The sequence below is a fragment of the Callorhinus ursinus genome, unplaced genomic scaffold (assembly GCF_003265705.2).
Source record: "Callorhinus ursinus isolate GAN/ISIS: 27379988/994484 unplaced genomic scaffold, GSC_fseal_2.0 scaffold1, whole genome shotgun sequence".
Taxonomy (NCBI): Eukaryota; Metazoa; Chordata; class Mammalia; order Carnivora; family Otariidae; genus Callorhinus; species Callorhinus ursinus.
The window spans coordinates 14,097,357-14,123,289 of record NW_027397063.1 but is presented as its reverse complement, the minus strand read 5'-3'; the positions used below and the strand labels follow the sequence as shown (position 1 = coordinate 14,123,289).

At 32.9% G+C, this 25,933-nt stretch overlaps 1 pseudogene; it reads left to right on the top strand.

Annotated features, from left to right (window-relative positions):
• The first annotated feature begins 6,179 nt into the window (after nucleotides 1–6,179).
• Nucleotides 6,180–6,291, top strand: LOC112834212 (U4 spliceosomal RNA; annotated as a pseudogene).
• Nucleotides 6,292–25,933: the final 19,642 nt, after the last annotated feature.

Genomic DNA, 25,933 nt, shown 5'->3' with positions numbered 1-25,933 from the left:
GAGGTATTTTTTTCTCCTGATGCTTTAAAAATTATCTCTTTGTCTTTGATTTTAGACAGTTCTACTATAATGGTATTAGAGAAGAGTTTTTGGTTTGAATTTTGGGGAGACTTGTACACTTTATGAGCATGATGTTCACATCTCTCCCCAGATTTGGGAAGTTCTCAGCCATTATTTCTATGTATAAGCTTTGTGCTCCAGAATTTCTATTTTCTTTAAGTTTTTATTTAAATTCCAGTTAGCTTGGTGTTTGGTTCTTTTATTTTTTTATAATTTCTATTTAACTCTTAAACTTCTCAATTTGGGACACCTGGATGACTCATTGGGTTAAACATCCAACTCTTGATTTTGGCTCAGGTCAGGATCTTAGGGTCATGGGATTGGGATCTGTATCTGGCTCCATGATCAGTGGGTAGTCTGCTTGAGATTCTCTCCCCCTCCTCCAGCCCTCCCCCCTCACACACTCCTTCTCTCTAAAATAAATGAAGAAACATTTAAAACAATAAAAAATAAATTTATCCTTTTGTGTGTTGTTTACCTGATTTTATTGAATTGTCTCTTTTTTCTTGTAGTTTACTAAGTTTCCTTAAGACAATTATTTTGAATCACAGATTTCCATTTCTTCGTGGTCATTTCTTTGGTGATACCTGTTATGTTTCTATAATTTTTCATGTTACTTGAAATTCTGCATTGCTGCCTTCACATTTGAAGAAGCAGTAAACTTCTCAGATGTCTACTGACTAGACTTTGGGAGTGAAATATACTTCAGCCTTAATAGAAATCTTGAGGCATTTTTCCAACATTTTTATATGGATATACCAGCTCCACATTTCTTGTTTCTCATAGAGGGAACTCTTAAGATTGTATGCTTTCTCTCAATCCAGCAAAGCCAGGCCAAATGCAGACAGCCTCCTGTTTGCTTGCTTTCCCTAAGGGAAGTGCGGAATACTCATCTGTTTGTGTTCTTCCAATTTGGCAGTTGGGCTGGCTTTCTGGGAATGGTCACTAGTAGTCTGCAAAAGCTCAGTTTCAATGTCATTGGAGGCATGCACCAGTAGCTGGCCCTGGATTAAGGGTGGGGTGTATGCAGGTGAGGCCTCTAGAGCATCGACAGTACCCATGGGCTAATTTGGAAATCTGCAAAGGAGACATCCCAAGTAGCTCATGGGCAGTCTTCCTGATAGGGTTCGTGACATGGGTAGTAAGATCTATGTCATTTTGATGTCCTCCAGCCCTCCAGGAGTGCTGGCTGCTACTCTCCCAGTTGCTCCCCATCCTCCAGTCATGCAGCTAACCTCAGTTTTCTGGATTGGGAGAGAAAGAAGTGTATTTCTTTGGTGTCATCCCACACATAAAGGGAAATCCAGCATTCACTCATATATTCTCATCTATATAGAGTTGTGCTTCTATTGGAATTAAAAAAAAGAAACTTAATGTTGGGGGGCCTCGGTAGCTCAGTCAGATAAATGTCCAGCTCTTGGTTTCAGTTCAGGTCATGATTTCAGAGTCCTGGGATAGAGCCCAGTGTTGGCTCCATGCTCAGTGGGAAGTCTACTTGAGGATTCTTTCCTTCTTCCTCTGCCCCTCCCCTTGTTTGTGCATCTCATTCTCCTTAAAATAAATAAATAAATCTTAAAAAAAACACTTTAGTACTTAATGCTGGAAATATTGCATAAGTTAATGAATAAATTACAATTATTTATGTCTATATTATATATTTATTTATTGTTACAATGATATATATTCCGTTCAAATAACGATTTAGGGATTAATGCAAGGATATAGCAATGGTATTAATGTAGAACAATAAATAGTATTTACAAAGGAGAATGGGAAAATGTGTGCAAATGATATTAAGAAGAGACAGAAGTCAAACATCAAATATGAATGGTGATGATTTATTACTTTATAAGTGAGATACACATGAGTTTTATTCTACAGTTTTGTGACAGTGAAAATAATGACTTTTACCACAAAAATGATCAATTATTTCCTTTTTATGCTTTGAACCTTCCAGAAGAAAGAAGAACGATATATTTAATAGCATACATTAATTACACACTCCACAACTATAATTAATGGGTGTCAAAAAACTTTGTCACTGAATAAAATTGTTAAAAAGTCAAAGTTTATCTTCAGTGCACCAGAATTTTAATTTCTTTGTTATAAAGGAAAGTTTTCAGTTCAGGATCAGCTGAATTTGGAGTCTTTCTTGTTCTCTTATATTCTTTATTTCCTATTTCCTCATAAAAAATCTTCTCTGAAGTCATTTTCCTTATTAGTTGTAAGTTATCATGGTTCAAATAGCTATAGTTCTCAGGGGTTGCTGGATTTGAATGGGTGTAAAAAATGGTTGGTAAAACAAAAGCTTTTAAACTAGAGAAATGAAATAATTGTAGAATTCAAGTGTCATGAAACTGCTTAGGTGAAATAGAAAGGTGAAGTTTATTTTTTAAACATAAAATCAGATTCCATAAATTATTATACAATTCTTTTAAAAAAATATGGTCTTTTAGATAAAAGATATTTTCTACATGCAGTCAAATAAATTCACATAGTATATTGAATTACTGCTTATTGAGATTTTGGCTAAAATTATTCTGAATCTTGAGATCTGTTTCAAAAAAATTGGCATCTTTAAAATACAACATCTCAATCCATGAATGATTCCACTTCTTAAAATAATGTTTCCAATTTTCAGTGTACACATTTTCTACAGATATTGTTAGATATGTGTTTGGATATTAGATATTTTGTACTTCGGAACCATCTCCTTTGTGGAAAGGAAGGGAGATTGAATGGTGAACAGCCCTGAATTAATGTCAAGTTTTAACAGCACAGCCATGGTAGGTGTACAACACTGAGAATGAGCAAACGCCCAGTATACACCCTACATCCTTGCTGTTCAATAGAAGTATACTGCAAACCACATATACAATTTTAAATGTTCCAGATGTTCACTTAAGAAATTAAAAAGCAGCAACTAAAATGAATTTTAATTATGTTTGACTTAACCAATATGTACAAAATATTGTCATTTCAACATGAAATAATATAAAATTATTAAGTTAATTTACATTCTTTACTTCATAATATGTCTTTAAAATCAATTATATATTTTATACTTAAAGTATGTTTCAGTTCTGATTAGCAATGTTTAAATCTCTCACTAACTCCTTTTCACTAGTAGTCACTGTATTGGACAGCATAGTTATTTACTTGTGGAGGTCATCAGTAATTGCCTAGAGACATAATGGAGTATGATTAACAAGTATATTCTCTTTACTTTCCTCCCCGAGTGAAATTACTATCGATGTTAATCAGTCAGAATTACCCAACATGTTGGGAATGTGTTAGTGTTTTACAAAATTAAAATAGCATTATCTTTCTTGATTTAAAATTTGTGTAACTGCTTAATAGAAAAAAATTAAAACAATACAAAAATATGAAGACAAAGTTAAAATAAGTGAATATCCATAAACCAAAGATAACCAGTTAACTGTTGTTAATATTTTGGTCAATATCCTTTCTGATGTCACCGTGTGGAAAAAAATAAACTATTCATGTATTTAATTTCCAATATTACGTATGTAAAATACATGAATTTATGAATATTTACATATTTTCACATTTTTCCAAGCACAGCTTCTGGAACAGAGAACATTCTAAATGATTTAAAATAAGCGCCATCAGTAATTTAGTGGAATGAGGTGATCTATCTAATTTCATAAATTGTTGCTCATCCCATTAATGAGGGAAAAATGCCATTGAAATAATAAGTACTTAAATCAAAGCAATAAAGGACAAATTGTTAGTAAAACCCCCTCTCAGTGGATATTTCACTTGGTGTCTTGAAATGTTTGACCTTTCCCAAATCGGTCCCTATCCACATACTATCTCACTTAGATTATTGTTCCAAAAATTAATAGAAGTTAACTATATGAGAATGAAGTTTCCACGGGGGCTGTACTTCATCTTTTTTCTTTTTCCTGTGTTGTATCCTCCTGTAGATATTGCTTACGTATAGGAAGGAAATAAAAAGGGGCTACAGCAGTAGAAACAAGTATGCCAAAACTAAAATTACTTTTCATCAGGGCACTTCCATGAATTTTCTAAAGCATTTGCAAAGCTGCAAATTTGGCAAATATCTGGCAAGCAAACTTAATGATATGAGTCTGTACTTGACTGCAGTTAAAATGCAGATACAGCTTGCATCTAACAGAATGAGATGAAGTTCCTATTTTCCTGGAAAATATAATTTGCCAAGTATAAACTTCATGTTCTATAGAGCTGCCACAGCTTTCCAATGAATATGTCACATTAATTAAAGTGGAAAAAAATTGTGCAACTTTGAAAAATGTTTTTCCAACTTGACTGGATAAATGCTGGAGTTAATGAGGTCAGGTGTGCCTCCAATCCCATGCAAGACTGCTGTCATCGCATCAGAGGAAAATGCTATCTACATGCTATAGGTCATGTTTCTGATCGACTATCGCACAAATGCATGTCTTTGGTTACTAAGCTGACAATGAGAAGGGGAATTGATAAGGAAGCAGAATAAAAGTGTGAGTTGTTTTTAAGTTGGTTACCTAGAAGTTTAGATTTATAGAAGCCTCAAAACAAAACTAAACAGCCATAAAAACAAATAAGCCACTGCCACTATCACCAACAATAAAAACACCTGTTCTGTGAATCATAATATTCTGTTAATCAAATTCTCTAATGTTCTTGTGCAATTCCGGCTACATGATCTAGCCCTGTGCTACTCATGGTGTGGTCACTCGAGTGAGTCAATTTTCAATCTGTCATCTGTTTGTGATAAAGTAAGTACAAATAGTAAGAATAAACATTTAGAACATTTTTAGTAGTATAATAGTCATTTATGGCCACAGGATCCAATATTTTTCTTTTTTTAATGGAGTCTGGGTTGTATAGTTATGGTTTTCGGTTTAATTTTCCTAGTTACTTGTTTTATTGTATGCGACACATGTAGAATTAGAAATTAACAGGTATAGCTCTTCCACCCAGACAGTTTGAGAAGCATTTGTCTAGGCCACTGTCTTGAAAAACTCTGTTGACAGACTAGGTCAAGACCTCAAATTTATCATGACACCAACCTGTCAGCAGATAGGTGGTATATCTAGGAAAGGGTACAGGTTGCTTAAAAGTCAGGCATGCTGGTTTAATCAATTGATTTATTCTTTAACTTCAATTTTTCATCTTGTCCCCTGATGGATTTCATGTTTGTCTCAAGCTTAATGAGAGTCTCTCATTACCTATGATGTAGGCCTATATGAGAATATAATTGAAATGAAGCTTATTTGCATAGGTTTCAAATATTTCTCTTTCTTGGTCCTCTACATACTTCATGAGAATATTTGATCTGCAAGTGAAATAATTTGGTCTACACATTTTAATGTTACAGAACTAACAGTGATGACATTGATCTCATTCTTAATTCCACATTTAGAAAGCAGTTAGTTTGCTCATAAACATACACTCAGAACAAAGGAAAGCATATTTTATTTAGCAGCTATCAAGGCAATCTAGAATAGTTCCCAAATATGTCACCACAGGGCTCTCCTCTGTTAACTAGTAATTTACAGAGTGCTTAATTTTAAGAAATTATAAGGAATAAAAACATTCCTTACTATTTAAGTGTTGTATTATTCTCTAATACCGAACCACTTAAACAACAACAACAACAACAACAACAACAGGGGCTCCTGGGTGACTCAGATGGTTATGTCCAACTCTTAATTTTGGCTCAGGTCATGATCTCAGGGTTGCGAGATGAAGACCTGCATCAGGCTTACACACCGGGCAGGGAGCCTGCTTAAGATTCTCTTTCCCTCTCACTCCACCCCTCTCTGTCTCTCTCAAAAATTTAATTAATTAATTTTAATTTAATTAAAACACTTAGTTTGTTATCTTGTTTATTTGAGATTCTTTCATTAACCACTTATGTGGTCAATAAAACAATATATATGTTTTCATAATACTAGCCATGTATTTATTCAAAAATATTTTTCAGATATAGTGCTGAAATTAAAGATCTTATGCAAGTAAAATATTTATAACTACATGTACTAGTGAAACAATCTAAAAAAAAAAATTTACATTTATTTTCTTTTTGATTTTCTCAGTAATGTAGAAAGATAGTCTAAATAAAAACATATAGCTTTGCACTGTGGCAGTATCATAGCCAATGAGGTTTATCTTAGGTGTAATTATTGCTAACTGAAAATTAATAAAAATATACAGATTAATATATAAACTATTTTTCAGAAACAATAATAAATTTTATTTGGTAAGATATTAATAAATAATACTTTTTATCATTTTAATCATCATCACTATTTAGAACATAGAATAAAAATTTCCAGGTAGTTCTACTATAAAATAAATTTCATTATTAGTAACTATAACATTAATAATTTACTTGTTTTGTTTACTTTTTTCAATTGCAAATTCTATCACTGACATGGGAAAACATATTTGTTTTCTAATTCTACTATATCATATTTTTGTATGAATATTCTCAATAATCAGAGTTATTTTTCTAATTAATAGGCTTTTATTAATAACTTCAGCTGTACATAATTTTTATATTTTTAAAAATTCAAAATACAGAATAATCTAAATCCCTACATTTCCTTACTCTCTTCATGAACCAAGTTATATGCTATTATGAAAAATAAAATAATACAAATTATTGAAAAGTAGAAAAATATGAGTAGCTGATGATTTCCTAAAGTTGATAAAATTTAAAAACACTACAATTTTGATAGACCATGAGTCAGTAAACTGTAGATATGTGCATTTATCAATAAAATAAATATATTTATATATAACCTATTGGGGATCCAGTCAAAATCAAATTCTTATTTTTTCTTAGTCTAGAAAGAAACTCTCACCCACGAAAACAACATAGGTGGTTGTGAAAGGCAGTGCAAGGAAATCCTTCCTCTTATCTGTAAACTACAACAGCATTTCTTTTGAAGTTTTGACTTACAAGTTCTTCTATCTTCTGAGTATCATGGCTGTACGTATAAAATGTATGTTTTTTATTGCGCTTTATATCACAGTAAAAGATTTACATTAGAAAATAGTAAAATTAATTACTTATTTTAAGTCTTGTAGTTCAATTTTATTAGTAGTATGATCAGTACTGGTAGTAATATCAATAATAATAGACTGGTAACAATATTGACAAAAATATTAGTGATAGTAACAGCTAAGAACTAAGTGTTACTCTGTGACTGGGACCATCCTAAGCTTTTTCAGTTTATTGTCACTTTTAATCCAAGAACAATATATAAAACACCTTATCATAGAAGGAGAAGCTATAATATATTTGAAGGGATACAGCTAGAATAAACTTCATGGAGACTGACAAACCCAAAGAAAAAGATCCGTATTGTCTAGACATGGTTGGCTTGGTTAAGACTGGGTAGTAAGAATATTCTGAGACTCTGAAAGGTTATGCAGATCATGAACAACAGATCTAGTATTAGGATTCAAGTCTCATGATCAAAAGTCAATATGTTTGGGGTGTCTGGGTGTCTGAGTTGGTTAAGCTTCTGACTCTTGATCTCAGCTCAGGTTTTGATCTCAGGATCATGAGTTCAAGTTCCATGTCTGGGCATAGAGCCTACTTAAGCAAACAAACAAGCAAACAAAATCAATGTGTTTAAATCTTCAGTACATTTTCAAGTGGTTCTCAGAGATGGGAGTGTGTGCAGTGCTAATAGTCTTAATTCTAAATCACATTACCTTGATTTGAATTTTGGTCACACTGTTTTGTATTCAGTAGTACGGTATTGGATAAATTACTTAATCCCTCTGTGCCTTAGTTTCCGTGTATGTAAAAATCAAGATAATAATAGGTTTTAAAAATGACATATGTTAGTAGATAGTATATATTTCAAGAGTCTCCAACGTGTGTTTGGCACAGAGTAAACATTCACAATCATTTTATTCTGCAAGATTCCTCATTGTGAGGCCTGAAAGCTTTACATGGGTTTATAGTTTATATGATAGCCTGGTTTATTTAGCAGTTTGTTTTATTAGTCGAATAATAGCATTTGTTTGACATAAATAACTAATATTCTAAGACATTTAAGTACATTTTACCCGGATGGAAGGAATGAATATACAATCATTTCATTTTAATGCCGCTAGCAAATAAAGGTGAAATACGAGTGAAATCACAGAATGATGTGTCTAGACATTTTTATCACATTCCTCTAGACAGATGTTATTGTGAAATTTTAGTAGCATATATATTACCTGGCATAGGTGATTCTGCAAAAAGCAGTCAGTACTTGTCAAATTATCAGTTGTAATGTGCAAAATAAAATATCCAGAATAATGAAGATGAGCTGCATAGATGGTCTCTTAAAGCAGCAGAACTGTTAACCTTACTGTGGATTTTTACCACCTGAAGTGAGTGTGTTACTAAAATGTTGTGTATGGCATTCAGCATGAGGAAGTGAAAATGTGATGTTACCAGGTGACAGCAGCTTTGCATTCCTAATACAGCTGTCCAAAATAAACATTTTGAAATATGTTTATATAGGTGTGATCTTCCTGGAAAGAAATCACATAATTTTCTTTAACATTCAACCAGCAAAACAGAGGCTCTGTCAGAGAAGAGAAATTCCACTGCAAATCTCAGTAATTCAGTAAAATCTATATACCATTTAAGGCAATTTACAGAATTGATTTAACCATTGTTATAAGCTATATTTTGTCACTCTCAAAATTCATATGTTGAAGTCCTAACGTCCATTTCCTCAGATGTGATTGTTTTTCAAGTTAGAATCTTCATAGAAGTAATTAAGTCAAAATAAGATCTTTGGGCATGGATCTTAATCACATGACTGATGCCCTATAAGAGGAAATTTGAACACAGATAACACAAAACAGAGATGATGTGAAGACAGATATTGATCATCTACAAACTAAGGACAGTGGCCTGGAACAAATACTTCCTTTAGGGTCCTGAAAAACAAACAAACAAACAAACAAAAAAGCAAGCCCTTATTTACCTTGATGTTGGACTTCTGCCTCCCACTAGTACTCTAGAAAAATCCATTTCTGTTGTTTAAGTCACCCAGAATGTAATACTTTCTTACAACAGACCTAGCAAAATGGTACAGCCATATTAAACTTCCATTGATATTTACTTGACAATTTTCCACTTTGCCATCAGGTATGAGTTTTTTCTATCAGGCTTACAGGAAGAAAATAATTTTAGGTTCAAGATTTCAATGTCTCAACTATTGTCTTTTGAGTTTCAGAAGAGGAGACTGGCCAATAATATAGAAAAATTAAAATCGGTATTGATAATCACTTTCACAAGAAGGAAAGAGTAGGAGCAGCTATTTGAATAATAATTACCAACTTTCATATTACAACTTCTTGGAAATTGTGGATCTGGAAATATGTTTTAAAGACCCTGCTAGGGTTTTTGGATACTTCAATGGGAATGTTTTGGGCCCAAAGCTTGGGAGAATGGGGTACATGGCTTTGATTCTGACTTCAATTTTTTTTTCTTTAATTTTATCCAAGAGGCCCATTGAAAATGCCAGCAGTGCCTTTTTGTTTTTTAAGATTTTATTTATCTATTTGACAGAGAGAGACACAGCAGAGAGGGAACACAAACAGGGGGAGTGGGAGAGGGAGAAGCAGACTTCCTGCAGAACATGAGCCCAATGCAAGGCTCAATCCCAGGATCCTGGGTTCATGACCTGAGCCAAAGGCAGACGCTTAACGACTTAGCCATCCAGGCGTCCCCAGCAGTGCATATTTTTGTTGTTTTGTTTTTTTTCAAATACAATTATCTTGGGCAAGCTTAGATGGGTTGAATTGCCCCAGGGCACCTCACTTTTCCAGGAATGGCCCAAATGCAAAATGCTGTGAATAAACCGTATAGAACTGATTGCCTTTCCTTAAATAATTCATCATCTAGTTGAGAAGATAACAAATAAGCAAATAAATTATAATGCATCATGATCAATGCAATGATACCTGTATAGTATTGTAGTAGCGAAGAGGAAATGAAGGATGAGAAGTCTAAGAGCAGAGAAATGAGAAATCATTGACTGCTTCTGGTTTATGAAGCCCCAGGGACATTTGTGATTGTTAAAGTCCAGGTGTGGAAGAGATTGCTTGTTCCTCATTGCCTGGCCTCCTTAAGAGAAGTTTTAACCTTTGTTACTGGTTATTTTGGACGCTTCAGGGAAGTCATGATTTCCTAGCCCACAAGTTGGGCTGATACTGAAAGCAACTCATTCCATTCCACTTTTATGCATGATATGGCCCTTTATTCCACAGCACAGATTTTTAGAAATTGAATGTGAATGATTGATTAATTAGATATCACAAATTATACATTTCAAACTGCTATTGGTTTTAATGTCTAACAAAAGGAAACTACACCTTGTGAGTCAGAAAAGCCAAAAGAGTTCACAGCTCCATCATTGAGCTTGTTGTTCTTCTAGTTTTTTTAGAAGTTATAAACTGGGTTGCAACAAAAATAGAGTAAGGTCAGGTCCAAAGGTGACAAAGATGTGTTTATAAATTGAAGGGAAAGGAAGAAGTGATCAGTGTTTATTTTTTCGGTTTTGACCTTTGTAATTTGGATTTTCTTATAATAATGAAATGGTTAGTACTGAAATCATTGAGAAAAAATTGACTATTGTGTGAATGGCCCCTCAGGTTCTTAATGAAACAAAAAATTGTAAGATCTTTGTAGATCATATAAGTTTTCTCAAAAATACATCTCAGATATTATCAGAATGTATTTTCTTTTTGTAAGAACATTCAGATAAATATGACTTGTCTGAAATGTAGATAGGTGCACAACACATATAATCAATTCTGTAAAGCACTGATTAATGAACAATGTGAAAAATTCGGTTACAAGGAAAAAAAGTTTAAACATATATATCCTACATATTTATATGTCAACTAGCATCAATCACTAATATATTCTAACATATTTGTACTTTGAAAATGTTGGCTTTAATAAGGGAATATGTATATACATATATATGTATATATACATTTATATTTATATTCATTTTAATATTTAACTTTAGTATTTCCCATCCTAGAAAACTCTGTCATTCACTTATTTTAAAAACTGAGGTTTTGTGGCCTACACAACTTTACATAAATACATTAAATTTGTGGGTGTATATTCTTGCAATATATTCACTATATTTTGGAATCATGTCTATAGATTTCTTGTAACACAATTATCTTAAAACAAATCAAATTTATTTTAATAAAAAGCTATTATGTACTTGACTATAATATTAATTAACAAAGTTAGAATTCTTTCTTATAAAGCAGATCAATGCCAAGCTTACTTAGGTCATATAAAGTAAAACATTGATCTGCTTAGATTATTTATGTCAAAAATAAAATATTTTAATATTTTGATATAAATTATCTAAATAGATTAGTTTAGAATAAAACAGAATTTTTGGTCTTATAAACTTCAAATAATTGAAGCTAAAGGATAACGTTATTTATTTCACACGTAATATAATCTCTTCATTTTATTAATATAGCTTAAATATGACAAGAAACTGATAGCCATTTTCTAAGAAATGTGTTTTTTATATATATATTTTTGTAACGATACAGAATAAAATAACATTTATATACTTGAGTTTTAAATTCTAAGGCCCATATTTTTAACATAGTTATTTCAATGGTATTTATTTTATTATTATTTTTTTAGTCTCTAAATTATATCCAAAGTTGTGCAAAGTTTTATAAGCTTTAACTTTCTTGGAGAGCAACAGGATTGGAGTTTCTGCACTGAAATATGAACCGACTGTATGTCCCATAGATCATTCAGACACTGGTGTGACTCTCCAGTGTGTGATGACAGAATGGAGTAATTTCTACTTATCCTTGTTCCACACTAAGTGATACATATTTTATTCTGGGTCTTGGTACACAAAAGGGGGATCCCTACAAAGGCACCCACCTTGAATGGCAGAGGTAGACATATAGTATCTACACATATAAAATTACTTTACAAAAATGCATTGATCCAAATGGTATCCTTATACATAAAAAGCAACATAAATTGGTTAGAAATATCTGGTAAATTTGGGGTATATATAAACACTACTAGGATGGATGTAAAAACAAAGCAAAACAAATACCAAACAAAGTACATTGTATCAGATCCAATTTTAGTGCCCCTGGCACCTGCTTTCTGTTTGGTCCAAATTGGCAAGGTCTCACTTGGCCCCTGGACTTTGGCAACTTGCTCAGTAGAGAGCTTTGACTGCACTACAAACCTTCTTTACCTCTTCAAAGACAGTAGACAAACTGAGGGTGGCTGAAGGAGAGGTGAGTGGAGGATGGGGTAACTGGGTAACAGGCACTAAGGAGGGCACGTGATGTGATGAGCACCGGGTGTTTTATGCATCTGATGAATCATTGAACACTACATCTGAAACTAATGATGTAATATATGTTGGCTAATTGAATTTAAAAGGAAGAAAGAAAGAAGAAAGAAATGAAAGAAGGAAGGAAGGAAGGGAGGAAGGAAGGAAGGAAGGAAGGAAGGAAGGAAGGAAGGAAGAAAGAAAGTCCAGGCAATTCCCCTGCTTGCAGGAGATAAGAGGACATATTTTTGTCAAGTCAAGACCTGTATTTCAAAAGTGAGTGCCACGAGATTGCAGCCCACAATTAAATATTAGTACTTAAGCTTCACTTCAGGCTCTATTTTCTGGATTATTCAGATTATAAAATATCTCTTTCTGAATAAGACTTTTATCACATGTTTTAAATAAAAAGACTCACCACATATAACTTTGGTATATAGATATAGCACATGATTTATATGAATTCATCTTAATAAAATATTTATTTTGTTTACATGTACTTCAGAAGTTAATAATTTCCTAAAGGTAAGGATTCATTTTGTTTAAATTTCTGTTTTTCTACCCCAATAATAACAGGGGCAATTATAGTAATATTATATTAAGAGCTAATTAAGTGCCCGGATACTTTTCATTTGAGTCTTTATAACTACTTTGTGAATATATATTTTTAAATTCCTCGTATGTCCCCCAATGCTTCATTTATTCTAATAAATGGTTATAATCTATTTAATGGTTTTGTGATCTAACCTCTATGTCTCTGTGTGTAACTTTTGTAAGTCTGTTACATTATGGCATACTTTTACTGCAAAATAAATAATCCTCACAGTTTTTACTCAACATAGTGGATATAATCTTGAAAGTTGTAGGATATATTTTTATAATATGTTTCTGGATGGATTGTAAAATGTCCGAGAAAAATGAGAGTAAACCATACATGAATATTCCTGAGAGTAAGCAGTACTTCAGGGAACACACCAGGCATTGTTTTCCTGAATTCACAGGGTGGGTATCACCAGTGTAGGGTGATATGGTAGAAAGAGCAATGTACTGAATGCTAATGACAACTTGTAGTATTCTCAGTAGCGGAGAACAGGTTTAGGGAATATTCTTTCATCTTTCAGTTCCTTTCTTCCTTTATCTCATTATCTGTACAGTAAGAAATTTGGACAAGATCTTCTCTTGGGTCTACTCTAGTTACAAACTTTGTAATATTAATGGAAAGCAATTTTAAAATAAGTCAAAGCTTGTTCTAATGAATAGTATTTCAAGTTACATTGAATAGTTTAAATGAATAATATTGTATTAAAATGATCCCAGAAGATATTAATAACAGAAAGGAAAGGGGAAAATATTATGGTGAAATTATAAAACAATTTTTTTCTGTTACTATTCAAAGTCTTCAGTTACTATTTCCCATTTGATCTGACTTCTTATAGGTCTTATAAATGTCTCTTTTTTGTATGTTTGTATTGCTTTAATATTCCAAATCTTCCAAAAAATTATAGCAAATAAGTCAATGAATTTGAGTTCTAAAATATGTGTTTTGATAATTCTGCATCTAGATGCTTGTATAACTTTTTCTGACAATGATTGTTAGTAGACTGGAATGATCTGGAAGACTGGCGTTGGCCCTATAGAGTAATTAATCTGATTTTATTTAGTGTTGTAGTTTCTCTTGGGAGTTGTTACAAAGGAAAGGGCAGTTCACTCTTTGTCCTCTAATTCAAGCCAATTCATAAGTTAAAGATACATTTTAGGGGAGAAAATTATTAAAAGTAAAGTAATCTAAATCTGCAGTGTTAATTGATTTCCTTGTTGAAAACAACTGAAGGTAGATTATAGTGAAAGCCCCAGAAAATGTGAAAAATTTATGTTAGTAGCCACATATATAAATATATGTATATGGCTATGTGGCATGTTCTAAATCTGTTGTGAATTGAACTCACATTTATTATTAAGGAATACATGTTCACATATTGTCTCATTATTTGTGCTAAAAGATTGAAACACAGATGTCAGCTGTATGAATTTACCTTTTAACATCAATATCAGATAGATTTGGATTCTTTATTTGGTTGGGAGAAAATCCACAGCCTCTCAATATTTCTATGAATCCTGTGAGGCTTATATTTTCAAGTTCATTTTGTACCTCACAATATTCCTTTGCAGAATCTTTGATAGTTCTGTATCTTATCATATCACACTGATCCAGGCATTGTCCTTCTGGGTCATCTGAATCCAGAAGAATAACTGAGATGATTTCTGTGATTTACACGAAAATCAAGAACACAAACAACTTTAAAAAAAGAAAAGATAGAAAAAGAGAAAAAAAAGCAAGCAAACAAATCCAATAAATAATTTTGGACTTTATAGTTCATCATAGAATTGAGATCTTCAAAGAGAATATTGTCTAAAGAATTGTGATGGGACTGTGATTTTGCCCTACTTTCAGGCAAACAATTTAGCTTGCCACACTTTTCTGGATACCAGGAGAAGAAAACAGCTTACTGGTTTAGAGAAAAGAAATTTATTGCTCAGCACAGAGCAGGAAATACAAGCTTCACGTTTGCGTCAGTTCAACTTGCCTCACATGTTCCTTTGGAGTCATGCAGTGCTTGGACCAATTGTATGCTGTACATCCAGAAGCTCTGGGCCTCAGCCAAGGAAGCCCAAGCTTAGGAAATGCCATGTACTATAAGGGGGATGCAAGAAAACCTGTCCAACTTTTCCAGCACATGGAAACCTTAACTTTTTTTTTTTTCCTCAATCTCATCTTGTTAGTAGTTATCAGGATAACTCTTGCACTGAGATATGTGCACAAAAATATTCAAAGCCACATTCTAATAGCTAAAGTGGTTAAAAAACAAACAAACAAACTTAACTTTCTTACTCAGACCAGCAAACAAATCTGTTCTCTGCTCTGGAAGAAGTCTCTATTTTCTACAGCATTTGCTATATACAATCATCCTTGAAATCATAGTCCAGAACAAAATTTGTCAATGACTCCACTGAAAAGAAATAGAGAAATAAGAGTGAACTAAGGAATATTTTCTCCTGATTGCCTCATTTTATAATAGTACTATATAAAATGATGTGGGAAGGGTGCTTTTTTTTTAAAGATTTTATTTTTTTATTCATGAGAGACAGAGGGGAAGAGAGAGAAAGAGAGAGAGAGAGAGAAGCAGAGGGAGAAGAAGTCTCCAAAGGAGCAGGGAGCCCGATGTGGGACTCGATCCCAGGACCCTGGGATCATGACCTGAGCCGAAGGCAGAGGCTTAACCATCTGAGCCACCCAGGCGCCCGGAAGGATGCTTTCTTTATTTATCCCTCTCTTTTTTTTTCTTAGTCTACTTTTTGTCTATGCCTTCAATCCTTTTCATTTCTAATACTAAGAAAAGTTACTAATATTGCACTCAGTGACTCAAGATCTCAGACCCCAGTTTCTGAGTACTAATGGGTAGTGCATCCTAGGAAAAATACTTGTATGTATGGAGAGAAAACATGAAAAAAATCAATAAATAGGTGTTAGTCTCTGTAATTTTAAATCCTTAGTAATTTTTTGAGAGAATCAAGAAAAAATGGATTTTTATAATAATAATATAAAAATTTTGGTTGTCCTGTGACACATCTGGTACAGTCCTATACCTCATATGCTTAAAAAATGTTTTAAAGACATAAATATATCTTAAGGGTTAGTGATATAAGAAAGGTCTGTATCAACTCTAAGTGTTTCTTCTATCTATTTAATGGTTTTATAAGTATATCTGCTTAAAGCTATTTTTAAACAAGGCATATTATTTGTCGCTGGCATAATGGCTGTATCCTAAAGTGTCTATATGGCATTTATTTCTGTTTAGCATAAATATTATCTGTAAATCACTAAAAATCTTAAGACAAATGGATTTGTACATCAGAATTTCTGGATTCATGATCTGGCCATGTTAAGGACAAGCTCTGTGATATTGGACAAGAATGTTTCTCCATCTTTTTTTCACATTTCCTGCATAAGCATGGTGGTGAACATGATGTCCAAGTAACATCTGAGTTTTCAAATTTGATGTCAGTAACAGAAAACAGAGCCACCGGCTCCATAAAGCAAACCATTACAGTCTCATTTTCATGTGAAGTAACCTCTTCCACAGCCCCAAGAGGAAGCCTCCCATTCTGTATTCTTGATTTAATGGACGGGTCACATTTGACCAATAAACCCACAGGGAACAAGGTTGCAATATTATACATTAAAGCCACCTGAACACACTATGGTTACAGGTAGTGGTTTATCTTGATAACCTTTTAAAAGGAAAATTTAAGCAAAGGAAGGACAAAGAAAAGGGTGATTTTACAAAAGTGATTTAACCATGAAATCACTATAAAAAGAGATACTAAAGGAGAGGTTACTACATATACATTTATTCTTGGTTTCCTGGGAACTTTAACATTTCTTCTGCAGATCTATTTTTATCTCATTTTTTCCTTCAATATATATTTTAAATAATACATGTCTTAGTAAAATTTAAAAAATAGACATCAACCAAGTGCAATTTTTAAAATATCATGTGACATACAGCAAATCTGAGAGAATATTATTTACAGGGGTGTCTGGGTGCCTGGGTGGCTCAGTCAGTTAAGTGTGTACCTTCGGCTCAGGTCATGATCCTGGGGTCCTGGGATCGAGCCCCGCATCGGGCTCCCTGCTCAACGGGGAGTCTGCTTCTCCCTCTGTCTACCACTCTGCTTACTTGTGCTCTCTCTCTCTCTGTGTGTCATATAAATAAAATCTTTTTTAAAAAAAGAATATTATTTATAAAACAAAACAAAGCAAACAAGCAAGGACATTTTAATCCATTATGGCAACAATGCTGCTAAGATCCCATTGAAGTTTCTTAAATGACCTAATGATATCAGGTAGTATTTTCCATAACTTAGGAGACCATTTAATATTCAGCTAACATACACAATTTCAAAAGTTATTTCTGAGGATGTTGAGATAATGGAGAGTTAGATGTGAACCCTGAAAGGACCAATATCTACAATATATATCATTTGTTCAGCTCCATTTTATCTAGTAGATGTGACTGTCTACAACCCTCCTCCCTTCCTCAAAGAGTTTAAGAAAATTCTAGGGGCAGGAAAAAACTTCATCAAACTATATACACATTTTTAAATTTCATGAGAAAATCAATGTTAAAAAATTTTACTTACAACTTTGAAAAGTAGCTGCATTTTCAATCAAATTTCAGCACTAAACAGATAATTTATAAAAAAATGCCGGGTGATTTTTAAGCATTTCCCCAAATTAAGATCAAAAGTAGCTTCTAAAGAGTTATATTTCTTACTGTATACCTCATTAGGAGAGAAACATAACCTTTTTGTTCTTAGAACCTGAAGGTTTGAGGATCATATTAATAACTAACAATGAAAGTGTCTTGAAAAGGACAAACAAGAAGATAGCTTCTTTCCAAAAAGGCACAACTTGGTCAAATTAGTATATATAATTTTTTTTTATTTTTCAGAAATAATGCATTAAAGCCTTCTAATTGAGGGAGCATATTTACCATATTTTACCTTTTAAAAATATTTGACTTAAATATTTTTTTCTCTAAATAGTTTAAAATAAAGACTTTCAGTTAAAGATGGTAGATTTATCACACATATTTTCTTTAATGCCTTCTCAATTCCCAACAACAACAACAAAAAAACCAATAAGAATATATGAAACAGGGGAAGCAGGCATCTCACAAGGACAAAGGAAATAGGAGAAAAATGGCAGGCTGACTTTTTTTCTTGGAAGTGGACAAACAGATCAGTGATAACTGATTTGGACTAGAATGCAAAGATAACAACAACGGAAAGCAAAAGCTGTCTTCTTGGCATCCTGTAGAACTTAGGATAGGCCCAGATTCTCATGACACTAGGCACCCCTCAACATGGCTGCAGGATTTAAAAGTAGAGGGAGGTTTGAAAGATACAGATAGACTTCTAGAGAATTCCCCACCAAAGGAAATACAGTCTTAAGGAAGTCAGGCAGAGTTTAGGTGGGAACACCTATATGGAAAACAGAAGGACTAGAAGAAATGTATTAATTGAATGATGTGGTTATCCTCCCATTCCTATTCTCTGGCCATGCCCTTACCACTCTTACATTCAAACCATCACCCCTTATTAAGAAGATAAATAGATCTTTCTGTAAAGAAAAACTATAAGACTGAGAAAAGACATCTATATACTGACACTTAATTTTTCCCCAAAAGAAAACCCAGTAATATCACCCTTAGATTAAAACCCCTGTAGTAAGTCTTACTGTGCAAGTAGAAGTATACAGTAGTCTTGTTTAGCTTCTTACTCTTTATCATGTACTGGTAGTTAAGATCACCAGAAATTAGAGGAAAATATAGGTTATAAAAGAAAATAAAATTAAGTTAACCACAGGTGAATTGTAACAGATAGCACAAAGAAAAAATAGGAAATAAAATAAAAAGTATCTTCAGACCCATACATCTGGAACATACGACATAAGGGAACACACACACACACACACACACACACACACACACACACACAATTGATTTCAGTGAAAATGGTAGATATGATGTTTGAATTATTTCAAAACAGATACAGATATTTAAAATGGTATTTTCCCTAAAATATAGACATTACTAGATTCCACCCATAACCCAGTGCAATTTTTTAAATTTATAAATAGAAGAAAATGAATGATATACCTAAAACTTTTTTAATGAACTACGTTCTAGAAAAGTAATTCACTCACTATTCTTTGTTATATCACCTAACACATATTTGAAATTTTGTTCTTTTTTTTTAAAGATTTTATTTATTTATTTGAGACAGAGAGAATGAGAGAGAGAGAGAGAGAGAGAGAGAGAGCACATGAGAGGGGGGAGGGTCAGAGGGAGAAGCAGCCTCCCTGCCGAGCAGGGAGCCCGATGCGGGACTCGATCCAGGGACTCCAGGATCATGACCTGAGCCGAAGGCAGTTGCCCAACCAACTGAGCCACCCAGGCGCCCCTGAAATTTTGTTCTTAAAATCATACATTTTGGTCATATTAAGAAATTATCATGAAGCTAGAACTCTATAAACTCAAAAATGAAAAACATCAAGGTAATAAATAACAATCACAATATCACTATGGGATTAAAATTCATAAAAGATCAAACTTAAGGCGTGAATTACACATTAAGTAGTTTTGTTTGGTTGGAGTTATGCAAAAAATTACATACATGCATCATCAGCTGCACATAGTGTGATTTGCTTTGCCAAAGAAAATAATGGAAGTTCTAAGTTGATTTATTTAAATTCTGCACTTGAATCATAATGGAAGTATAGAGCATAAACTAACTCTGAAAAGTTTCTAACCTCCTATACTCTTATGTTATACATTGGTAAATTTCAGTTTAGTGAGAAATGTTAGCTATATTAATAAACAACAAAGCCAATTTACATTGATGCAAGCAAATCTTTTCTCTTTTCAATAATAGCTTAAAATTGTCTTTTTGGAAAACACCATACAATTTAATTATTTTTAAACAAAGTTAGAAGGATTAGTGAGTAGAGAATATAAATCAGCAATTTTATTAGAGCATGAATTTAAGTACCTCATATAGAAGATGGAAGCCCCAAGAGTTTAAAGATGATGCTATTGACATATCAGTTCATTCTAATATAAGTGATTAATAGTTGCATTTATATAAATGGATAGAAGGATCTGGTAATATTAAGTGCACACAGCAAATAATTCTATTAAAGTTTTTAAATGGCCTGAGCTTATAGTCATTTAACAGCTCAATTACATATTTTCATTCATATAAAACGCTCAGGCTGAATTTTCATAACCAGGAGAAATGAGGGATTGAGATAATTATCCAAATAACTTAGGCTAAAAGTCACACTTGGGGTTCCAAGGAATTGGAAAGCAGGAAAAATGTATATTTTGATTCAGAGAAGTAATATTCTATGCTAATTTCCAAGTTAAAATGATCAACACTTTTGGCTCAGATGCTTCTTCAAAAACCTCAGGAGAGGGAAGGAGAAAAGTAATCTTTGGAGCAGGCTTGGCTGGGGGAATGCACAACTATTAAGTGATTTGAATATGCTCTCTAGTCCTGTGTTATACTCAAAGACTATATATTTTATTCTTTCTGTTAAAGAAAAAAAAAAGCTAGTAGCAATGTGGCTCACCAAGATATCAGATATCCTACAAAAAAAAATACATAAATTCTAGAAAATTCAGAAAAATTGAAGATCTCCATACTGAAGAGATTATAAACCAGATGTAGACATAGATTTGAGTTTTTATATCCAAGTGCAATTTTCTTAGAAGATGATCTTTTCTTACTTCAAAGTAAGTTAAAAAAACTTTGGGTAATCTTCCTAGCTAATATTGTTTTGGCATTCTTAAGTCGATACTCCACTACTGCCAAATGGGGAGGGGAAATTTCCAAATGGGAAGTTAGCGTAGAATATTATATCTCTGAATCAAAATATAACAGAAGATGGAGGAGAGGGGAGGGGAAGCAAGGGATGATGATTATAGGAAGAAGGAGAAAAGATAGGCAGGGAGAATAAAGAAAAAGATGTGATTTGCTCCTGAGGTGATATAAAGCCTTTGTATTATCGGAATAGATTTACAATCATTGCAATAGAAATATCAGTTTATAACTTCTCACCTTGACGTATTTGAGTAATTGAGTAATTGTTTCTAAAAGCTAGATGACTTTTAGAACCAGGCTTTGATTGTCAAATCTCATGTTATAAAAAAAAAAAATCCTATTGCTTAAATTCTAAACTTAATATCCCCAAAATCAATCATAACATTTCAAATTTCAATAAAATCACTAAACCTATTCATATTACTTGGATCTTTAAAATAATTATTTGGCTAACCATATATTACAGTGGATGGGCAAACTGCTATTCTATTTACAGATATTTATATTTTATAAATATATTCTTTCAAAATTTAGGCCTCATTCAAGTCTGCTTAATTTATTTGCTTGATTGCGATTTATAGTTTTCAGATATTAAGAGAACATCCAAACATTGGTCATAATTGAACATCAGAGATATTGGAGTTAGTGAAAAAGCTTGACAAATCCCAGCTGAAACCAGTGAAGGAAATTAAATATGCTTGAGGCAACAGTATTTCTCCATCTTAAATGAGAACTTTTTGGGTGAGTCTATTGTTGCCAGGCAATTCAAATGTTGAAAATATAACATGAAGTATGTCAATTGGCTTACCACACTTTCATCTAAATACAGTAGGATATTTGTCATCTTTTTGTTTATTACTTTTTTATGAGTAATACCAAAATGAAACAAAAATCCAAACATTTATAGATAGTTCAAATAAATTAAAGTCCATCATCAGTATCTGAACCTGGCTTCTATGCCCAAAACTAACTTCTAATCTCATTCCCTAACGTTCATTTTCACCATTTATTTTTCTGGTTAAGTAACAGCATCATTCTTAATATACAGTGATATTTCCTCATTTATCAATATTGCACTATATCTATTGATACTCCACTTTAAAAGTTATGGACATTAGTTCACATATTTCACTTGCCTGGAAATTTTACTGTATCTTTTTACAGGGCTGGCTCACTATCATTCTTAAGATCTCTGATAAGAGAAGCTGCCTCTGGTACCATAGCTAAAACAATTTACAATTTCACTTGCTTGTCTCTAGACTACTTAGCGCCCAGCACAGACGTCCCAAGTGTAATTTCATTAGCTTGTTAAATGACTCATGCTCCAATTAAAATGAGGTTTTTAAAAAAAAGTTTCTTGCTTCTCTTACTCACTATTGTCCCCAAAACCCAGTACAGTGCCTGCCATCTAGAAATAGTCAATAAATATTTAGTAAATAAATTATGAGTTTTCCGAATTTTTCCAATAAAATTCCATTACTTTTATTTTTATTGTTTGATATCACATATTAAAAGCATATATGTACAATTGAAAGTGATAGGTAAGTATCTGAGTAAAGATGACCACACTTGAGAAAATAGCACTATGACCTTTTAAGTCTCCTGCATGGTCCTTTCAAACCACATCACCCTGCTTTTCTTCCAGATGGGATCAACTTTTTACGCTCTATATGTTGTTAATTACTCTCTTGTTTCTCTTCATAGTTTTTGCTTGTTTGTTGGCTTAATTTTCCCTTCCCTGGACTCCCTATGAATGGAACATACTCTATAGATTTGCTTACAGCTTGGCAACATTATAATATATTCATCCCACATATGTGTCTGTTCTCTGTTCTTTTTCATCATTTCATAGAACCCATTTTATAAATATATTTCAATCCAATGACTGTTCTATCATTGATAAATATTGAGATTTTGTTATTTTTTTGAATTTTTTTTTGAAATTACAAAACCTGTTGTTTTGAACATCTTATTGCCTTCTACATATGTGAACAAATCAACCTGGGGTTTATACCCAAGGAGCTGAAATTCTGTGAAATGTTCTGTGTATGTGTATGTTCACTTTTAGAGTGTATGTGACCTGTATAAAATGAAAATAATACTCACTTTACTTTGGTACTAAATATGTATTTAAATATATAAAAATGACAAGGAAACCAGGGAAAAAAGGTAATACAAATAAAATCATTCCTTGTCCCAAAATAAATGAAAATACTATTTTTACTATATTTTTAAAAAATTTGGAATGCATTAATAAAAAGTAGAGTAGGAAACACTAACAGAAAGTATAACAAATGCATAATTAAATATAAAAAGGAAACTGCAATGTGGAAAAATGCTGAGTTCTAGTCTTTTACATCTTCAATATATCATTTGTATCAGAAGTGATACTTTGATGCCACCTTTACTGCTTGCTCAATTAAAGGAGAATAAATACACATGGTGGACATATATATTTAGAAAGAAGTATAATATCATCAAAAATCAAATTTTTGCTTCACAAGCAACGTTGGTATGAAAAAGGATGAAGGGACACTTAATAACTACAAAATCACTTTCATGAAGTAACATGTTTTCTTACATATCTACACAAAAATCTTAATAAAATTGTACTGAAATCATCCAAGGATTTAAGTTTGTTATATTTAGCATTTGAATTTTACTTCTATAACCCAAGACTTTTATGTTCCTGTGTAAATGAATCATAACAAAGGGGGAGGACTTTCAAGAAATGTATTTATGCTTTTTCAGATAAGTGTTAGTGTTGATATTTGGTGCTAAATGTATCACATACAGATTTAAGCTGTGGAATGCAACAGATATGTTCAAATTTTCTTCCCAAATATTTTATTTTTCTGAGCTATGTTAGAAGTGAATGTTATGTTTTGTTAACAAGTAATTTGCATCTGTAGTCTATTTCTAAAATGTGTAAGTTGTGGGTTTACCTTTAGAAAGTCAGTATATCTGATGCTTGCTTGGAATCCTCTCTGCCTAGGAAACTCCCCCCAAAAATGAATAGCCCATATTGTTTCATTGCAATAACAGTTGCTCTTAGAAAGGTCTGATTTCTTTCATTCTTTTAGTGAATGCCTCTTGGTGGGTACTCCAGAAGGGGACAAACCAGAATTTGGGGCTCAAGATATTTATTAAGATCAACACCTGTGAGAAAGCAGGATTGGTGAAAGGGGAATTGGAGCTGTGAAAAATGCACAAACCACCAGCACAGAGCATGGATTGAGATTTGCATATGACAATTATCCCCCATGAGGCCAAACTGGCCTTTATATCCCCAGATAGGTCATACCCGAGGAAGGATATGACTTTAGGCAAGAAGGGTCTCTGCAACTTTGGAAGATCCTGAACTGACTGATGGTGAGTTGGAGATTTCTACTCTCTGGGCTCTCCAGAACCATAGAATATATTTTCCCTTGAAGAGGGAACAAATTGGGGCACCTGGGTGGCTCAGTTGGTTAAGCAACTGCCTTCAGCTCAGGTCATGATCCTGGAGTCCTGGGATTGAGTCCCGCATCGGGCTCCCTGCTCAGCAGAGAGTCTGCTTCTCCCTCTGACCCTCTTCCCTCTCGTGCTCCCTCTCTCTCAAATAAATAAATAAAATCTTGAAGAAAAAAAACAGAAGAGGGAAAAAATGATTCTTTGTCTAAAAAATCCAAAGACATCTGAAATTTATATAATTTTTTAAATTAAAAGGTGGATTTACAATTTGGATATATGTTCAATTTTAATTTGATATATAAATCAAGTTTATTTCTATACAAAATCAATATTTGGACAATAAAATTTTAGAAGAAAGATACCTTTCTCAAATATATGAAAGGATTATTGAATCTAAAAATGGGCAAGATATCTATTTAGAAAAATGTAAATGAGATAAATTCAATATATAAATGAAGCAGTATAATACTAATGGGTTAGAAACATTTTAAAGACATCAATTATTTTGAACAGTCATAGATTCAATGCAAGCACAACAAAATTCCACCAGAATTTATTGCAAATAAATTATAAAATTTCTAATAAATTAAAAAGGATGAAGATAAACCAAGACTCATTTTAAGAACAAAGTGGAGGATATATTATACTAGCTAACAAAGTTCATTGTAATCTACAGTAAATAAAGAAATGTAGCATTGGCACAAAGGCAAGACAAATAAAATTATGGAATGGAAGAGAATATCTAGGAAAAGACATAGGTATAAATGGCACTGATTTATAGTAAAGTAGAAATGTAGGTATAGGATAATTTCTTAAATTTAGAACCTTGAGTCAGTAGAATAATGGCAACCCTGCCTCTCCCTGATGTTCAGGGTCAATTACTCTTGACAATATGTTGGCTCCTTCCCTTTCCTGTTGATCTCTGCCAGTGCAGTATATAATAGGATTTATGGATCCCATGGTCATATCCTTACAGTTACATTTCTTTTGGTCTAAAGAATGGTTTTGCAGGATCACCAAATTTTTAGTAAATTAGTTTTTAGTAGTAGGGGCCAAGGCCTTGCAGAGAGGAAAGGCAAAACCATATTATAATAATGAAAGATCAGCACTGCTTCCAGATTGGGGGTATCCAATGTAATCAAATTTTCATTGAATATAGCTGGAAGTTCTCCTTGAAAAATGGTGCCATATCAAAGATACTATTAGTCTCCGTTTCTTGGAGATTTGTTATTCCAGTAGCAGCATTAGCTAAATTAGCTTGCATGAATAGGAAGTTATACTTTTTGAACTACGGATAGCCCCTATTTTGATACTTTATCTACTCCAGGTATGTACCTTGGGCTATGGGGTAGCCAGTGGCAGCATGGCTAAATATAACTTTTGAAATAATTGCTTCTATGTGTTTTTTTAGTGACTAATCTTTATGTGTGTAAGTGTTCACTGGTTGAGTTAAAATGCAAATACAAAAATCTTCATAAGTTGTTTCGAATCACATAGATCATCCCGCGTGTTACTTCTACAGCTCTAAACACCTAACATCCCAAATATTTCCATTCAAGTTCTTCACCAATCATGTAAGTTATTTCTCACTATCCACAGGTTTATTTATTCTT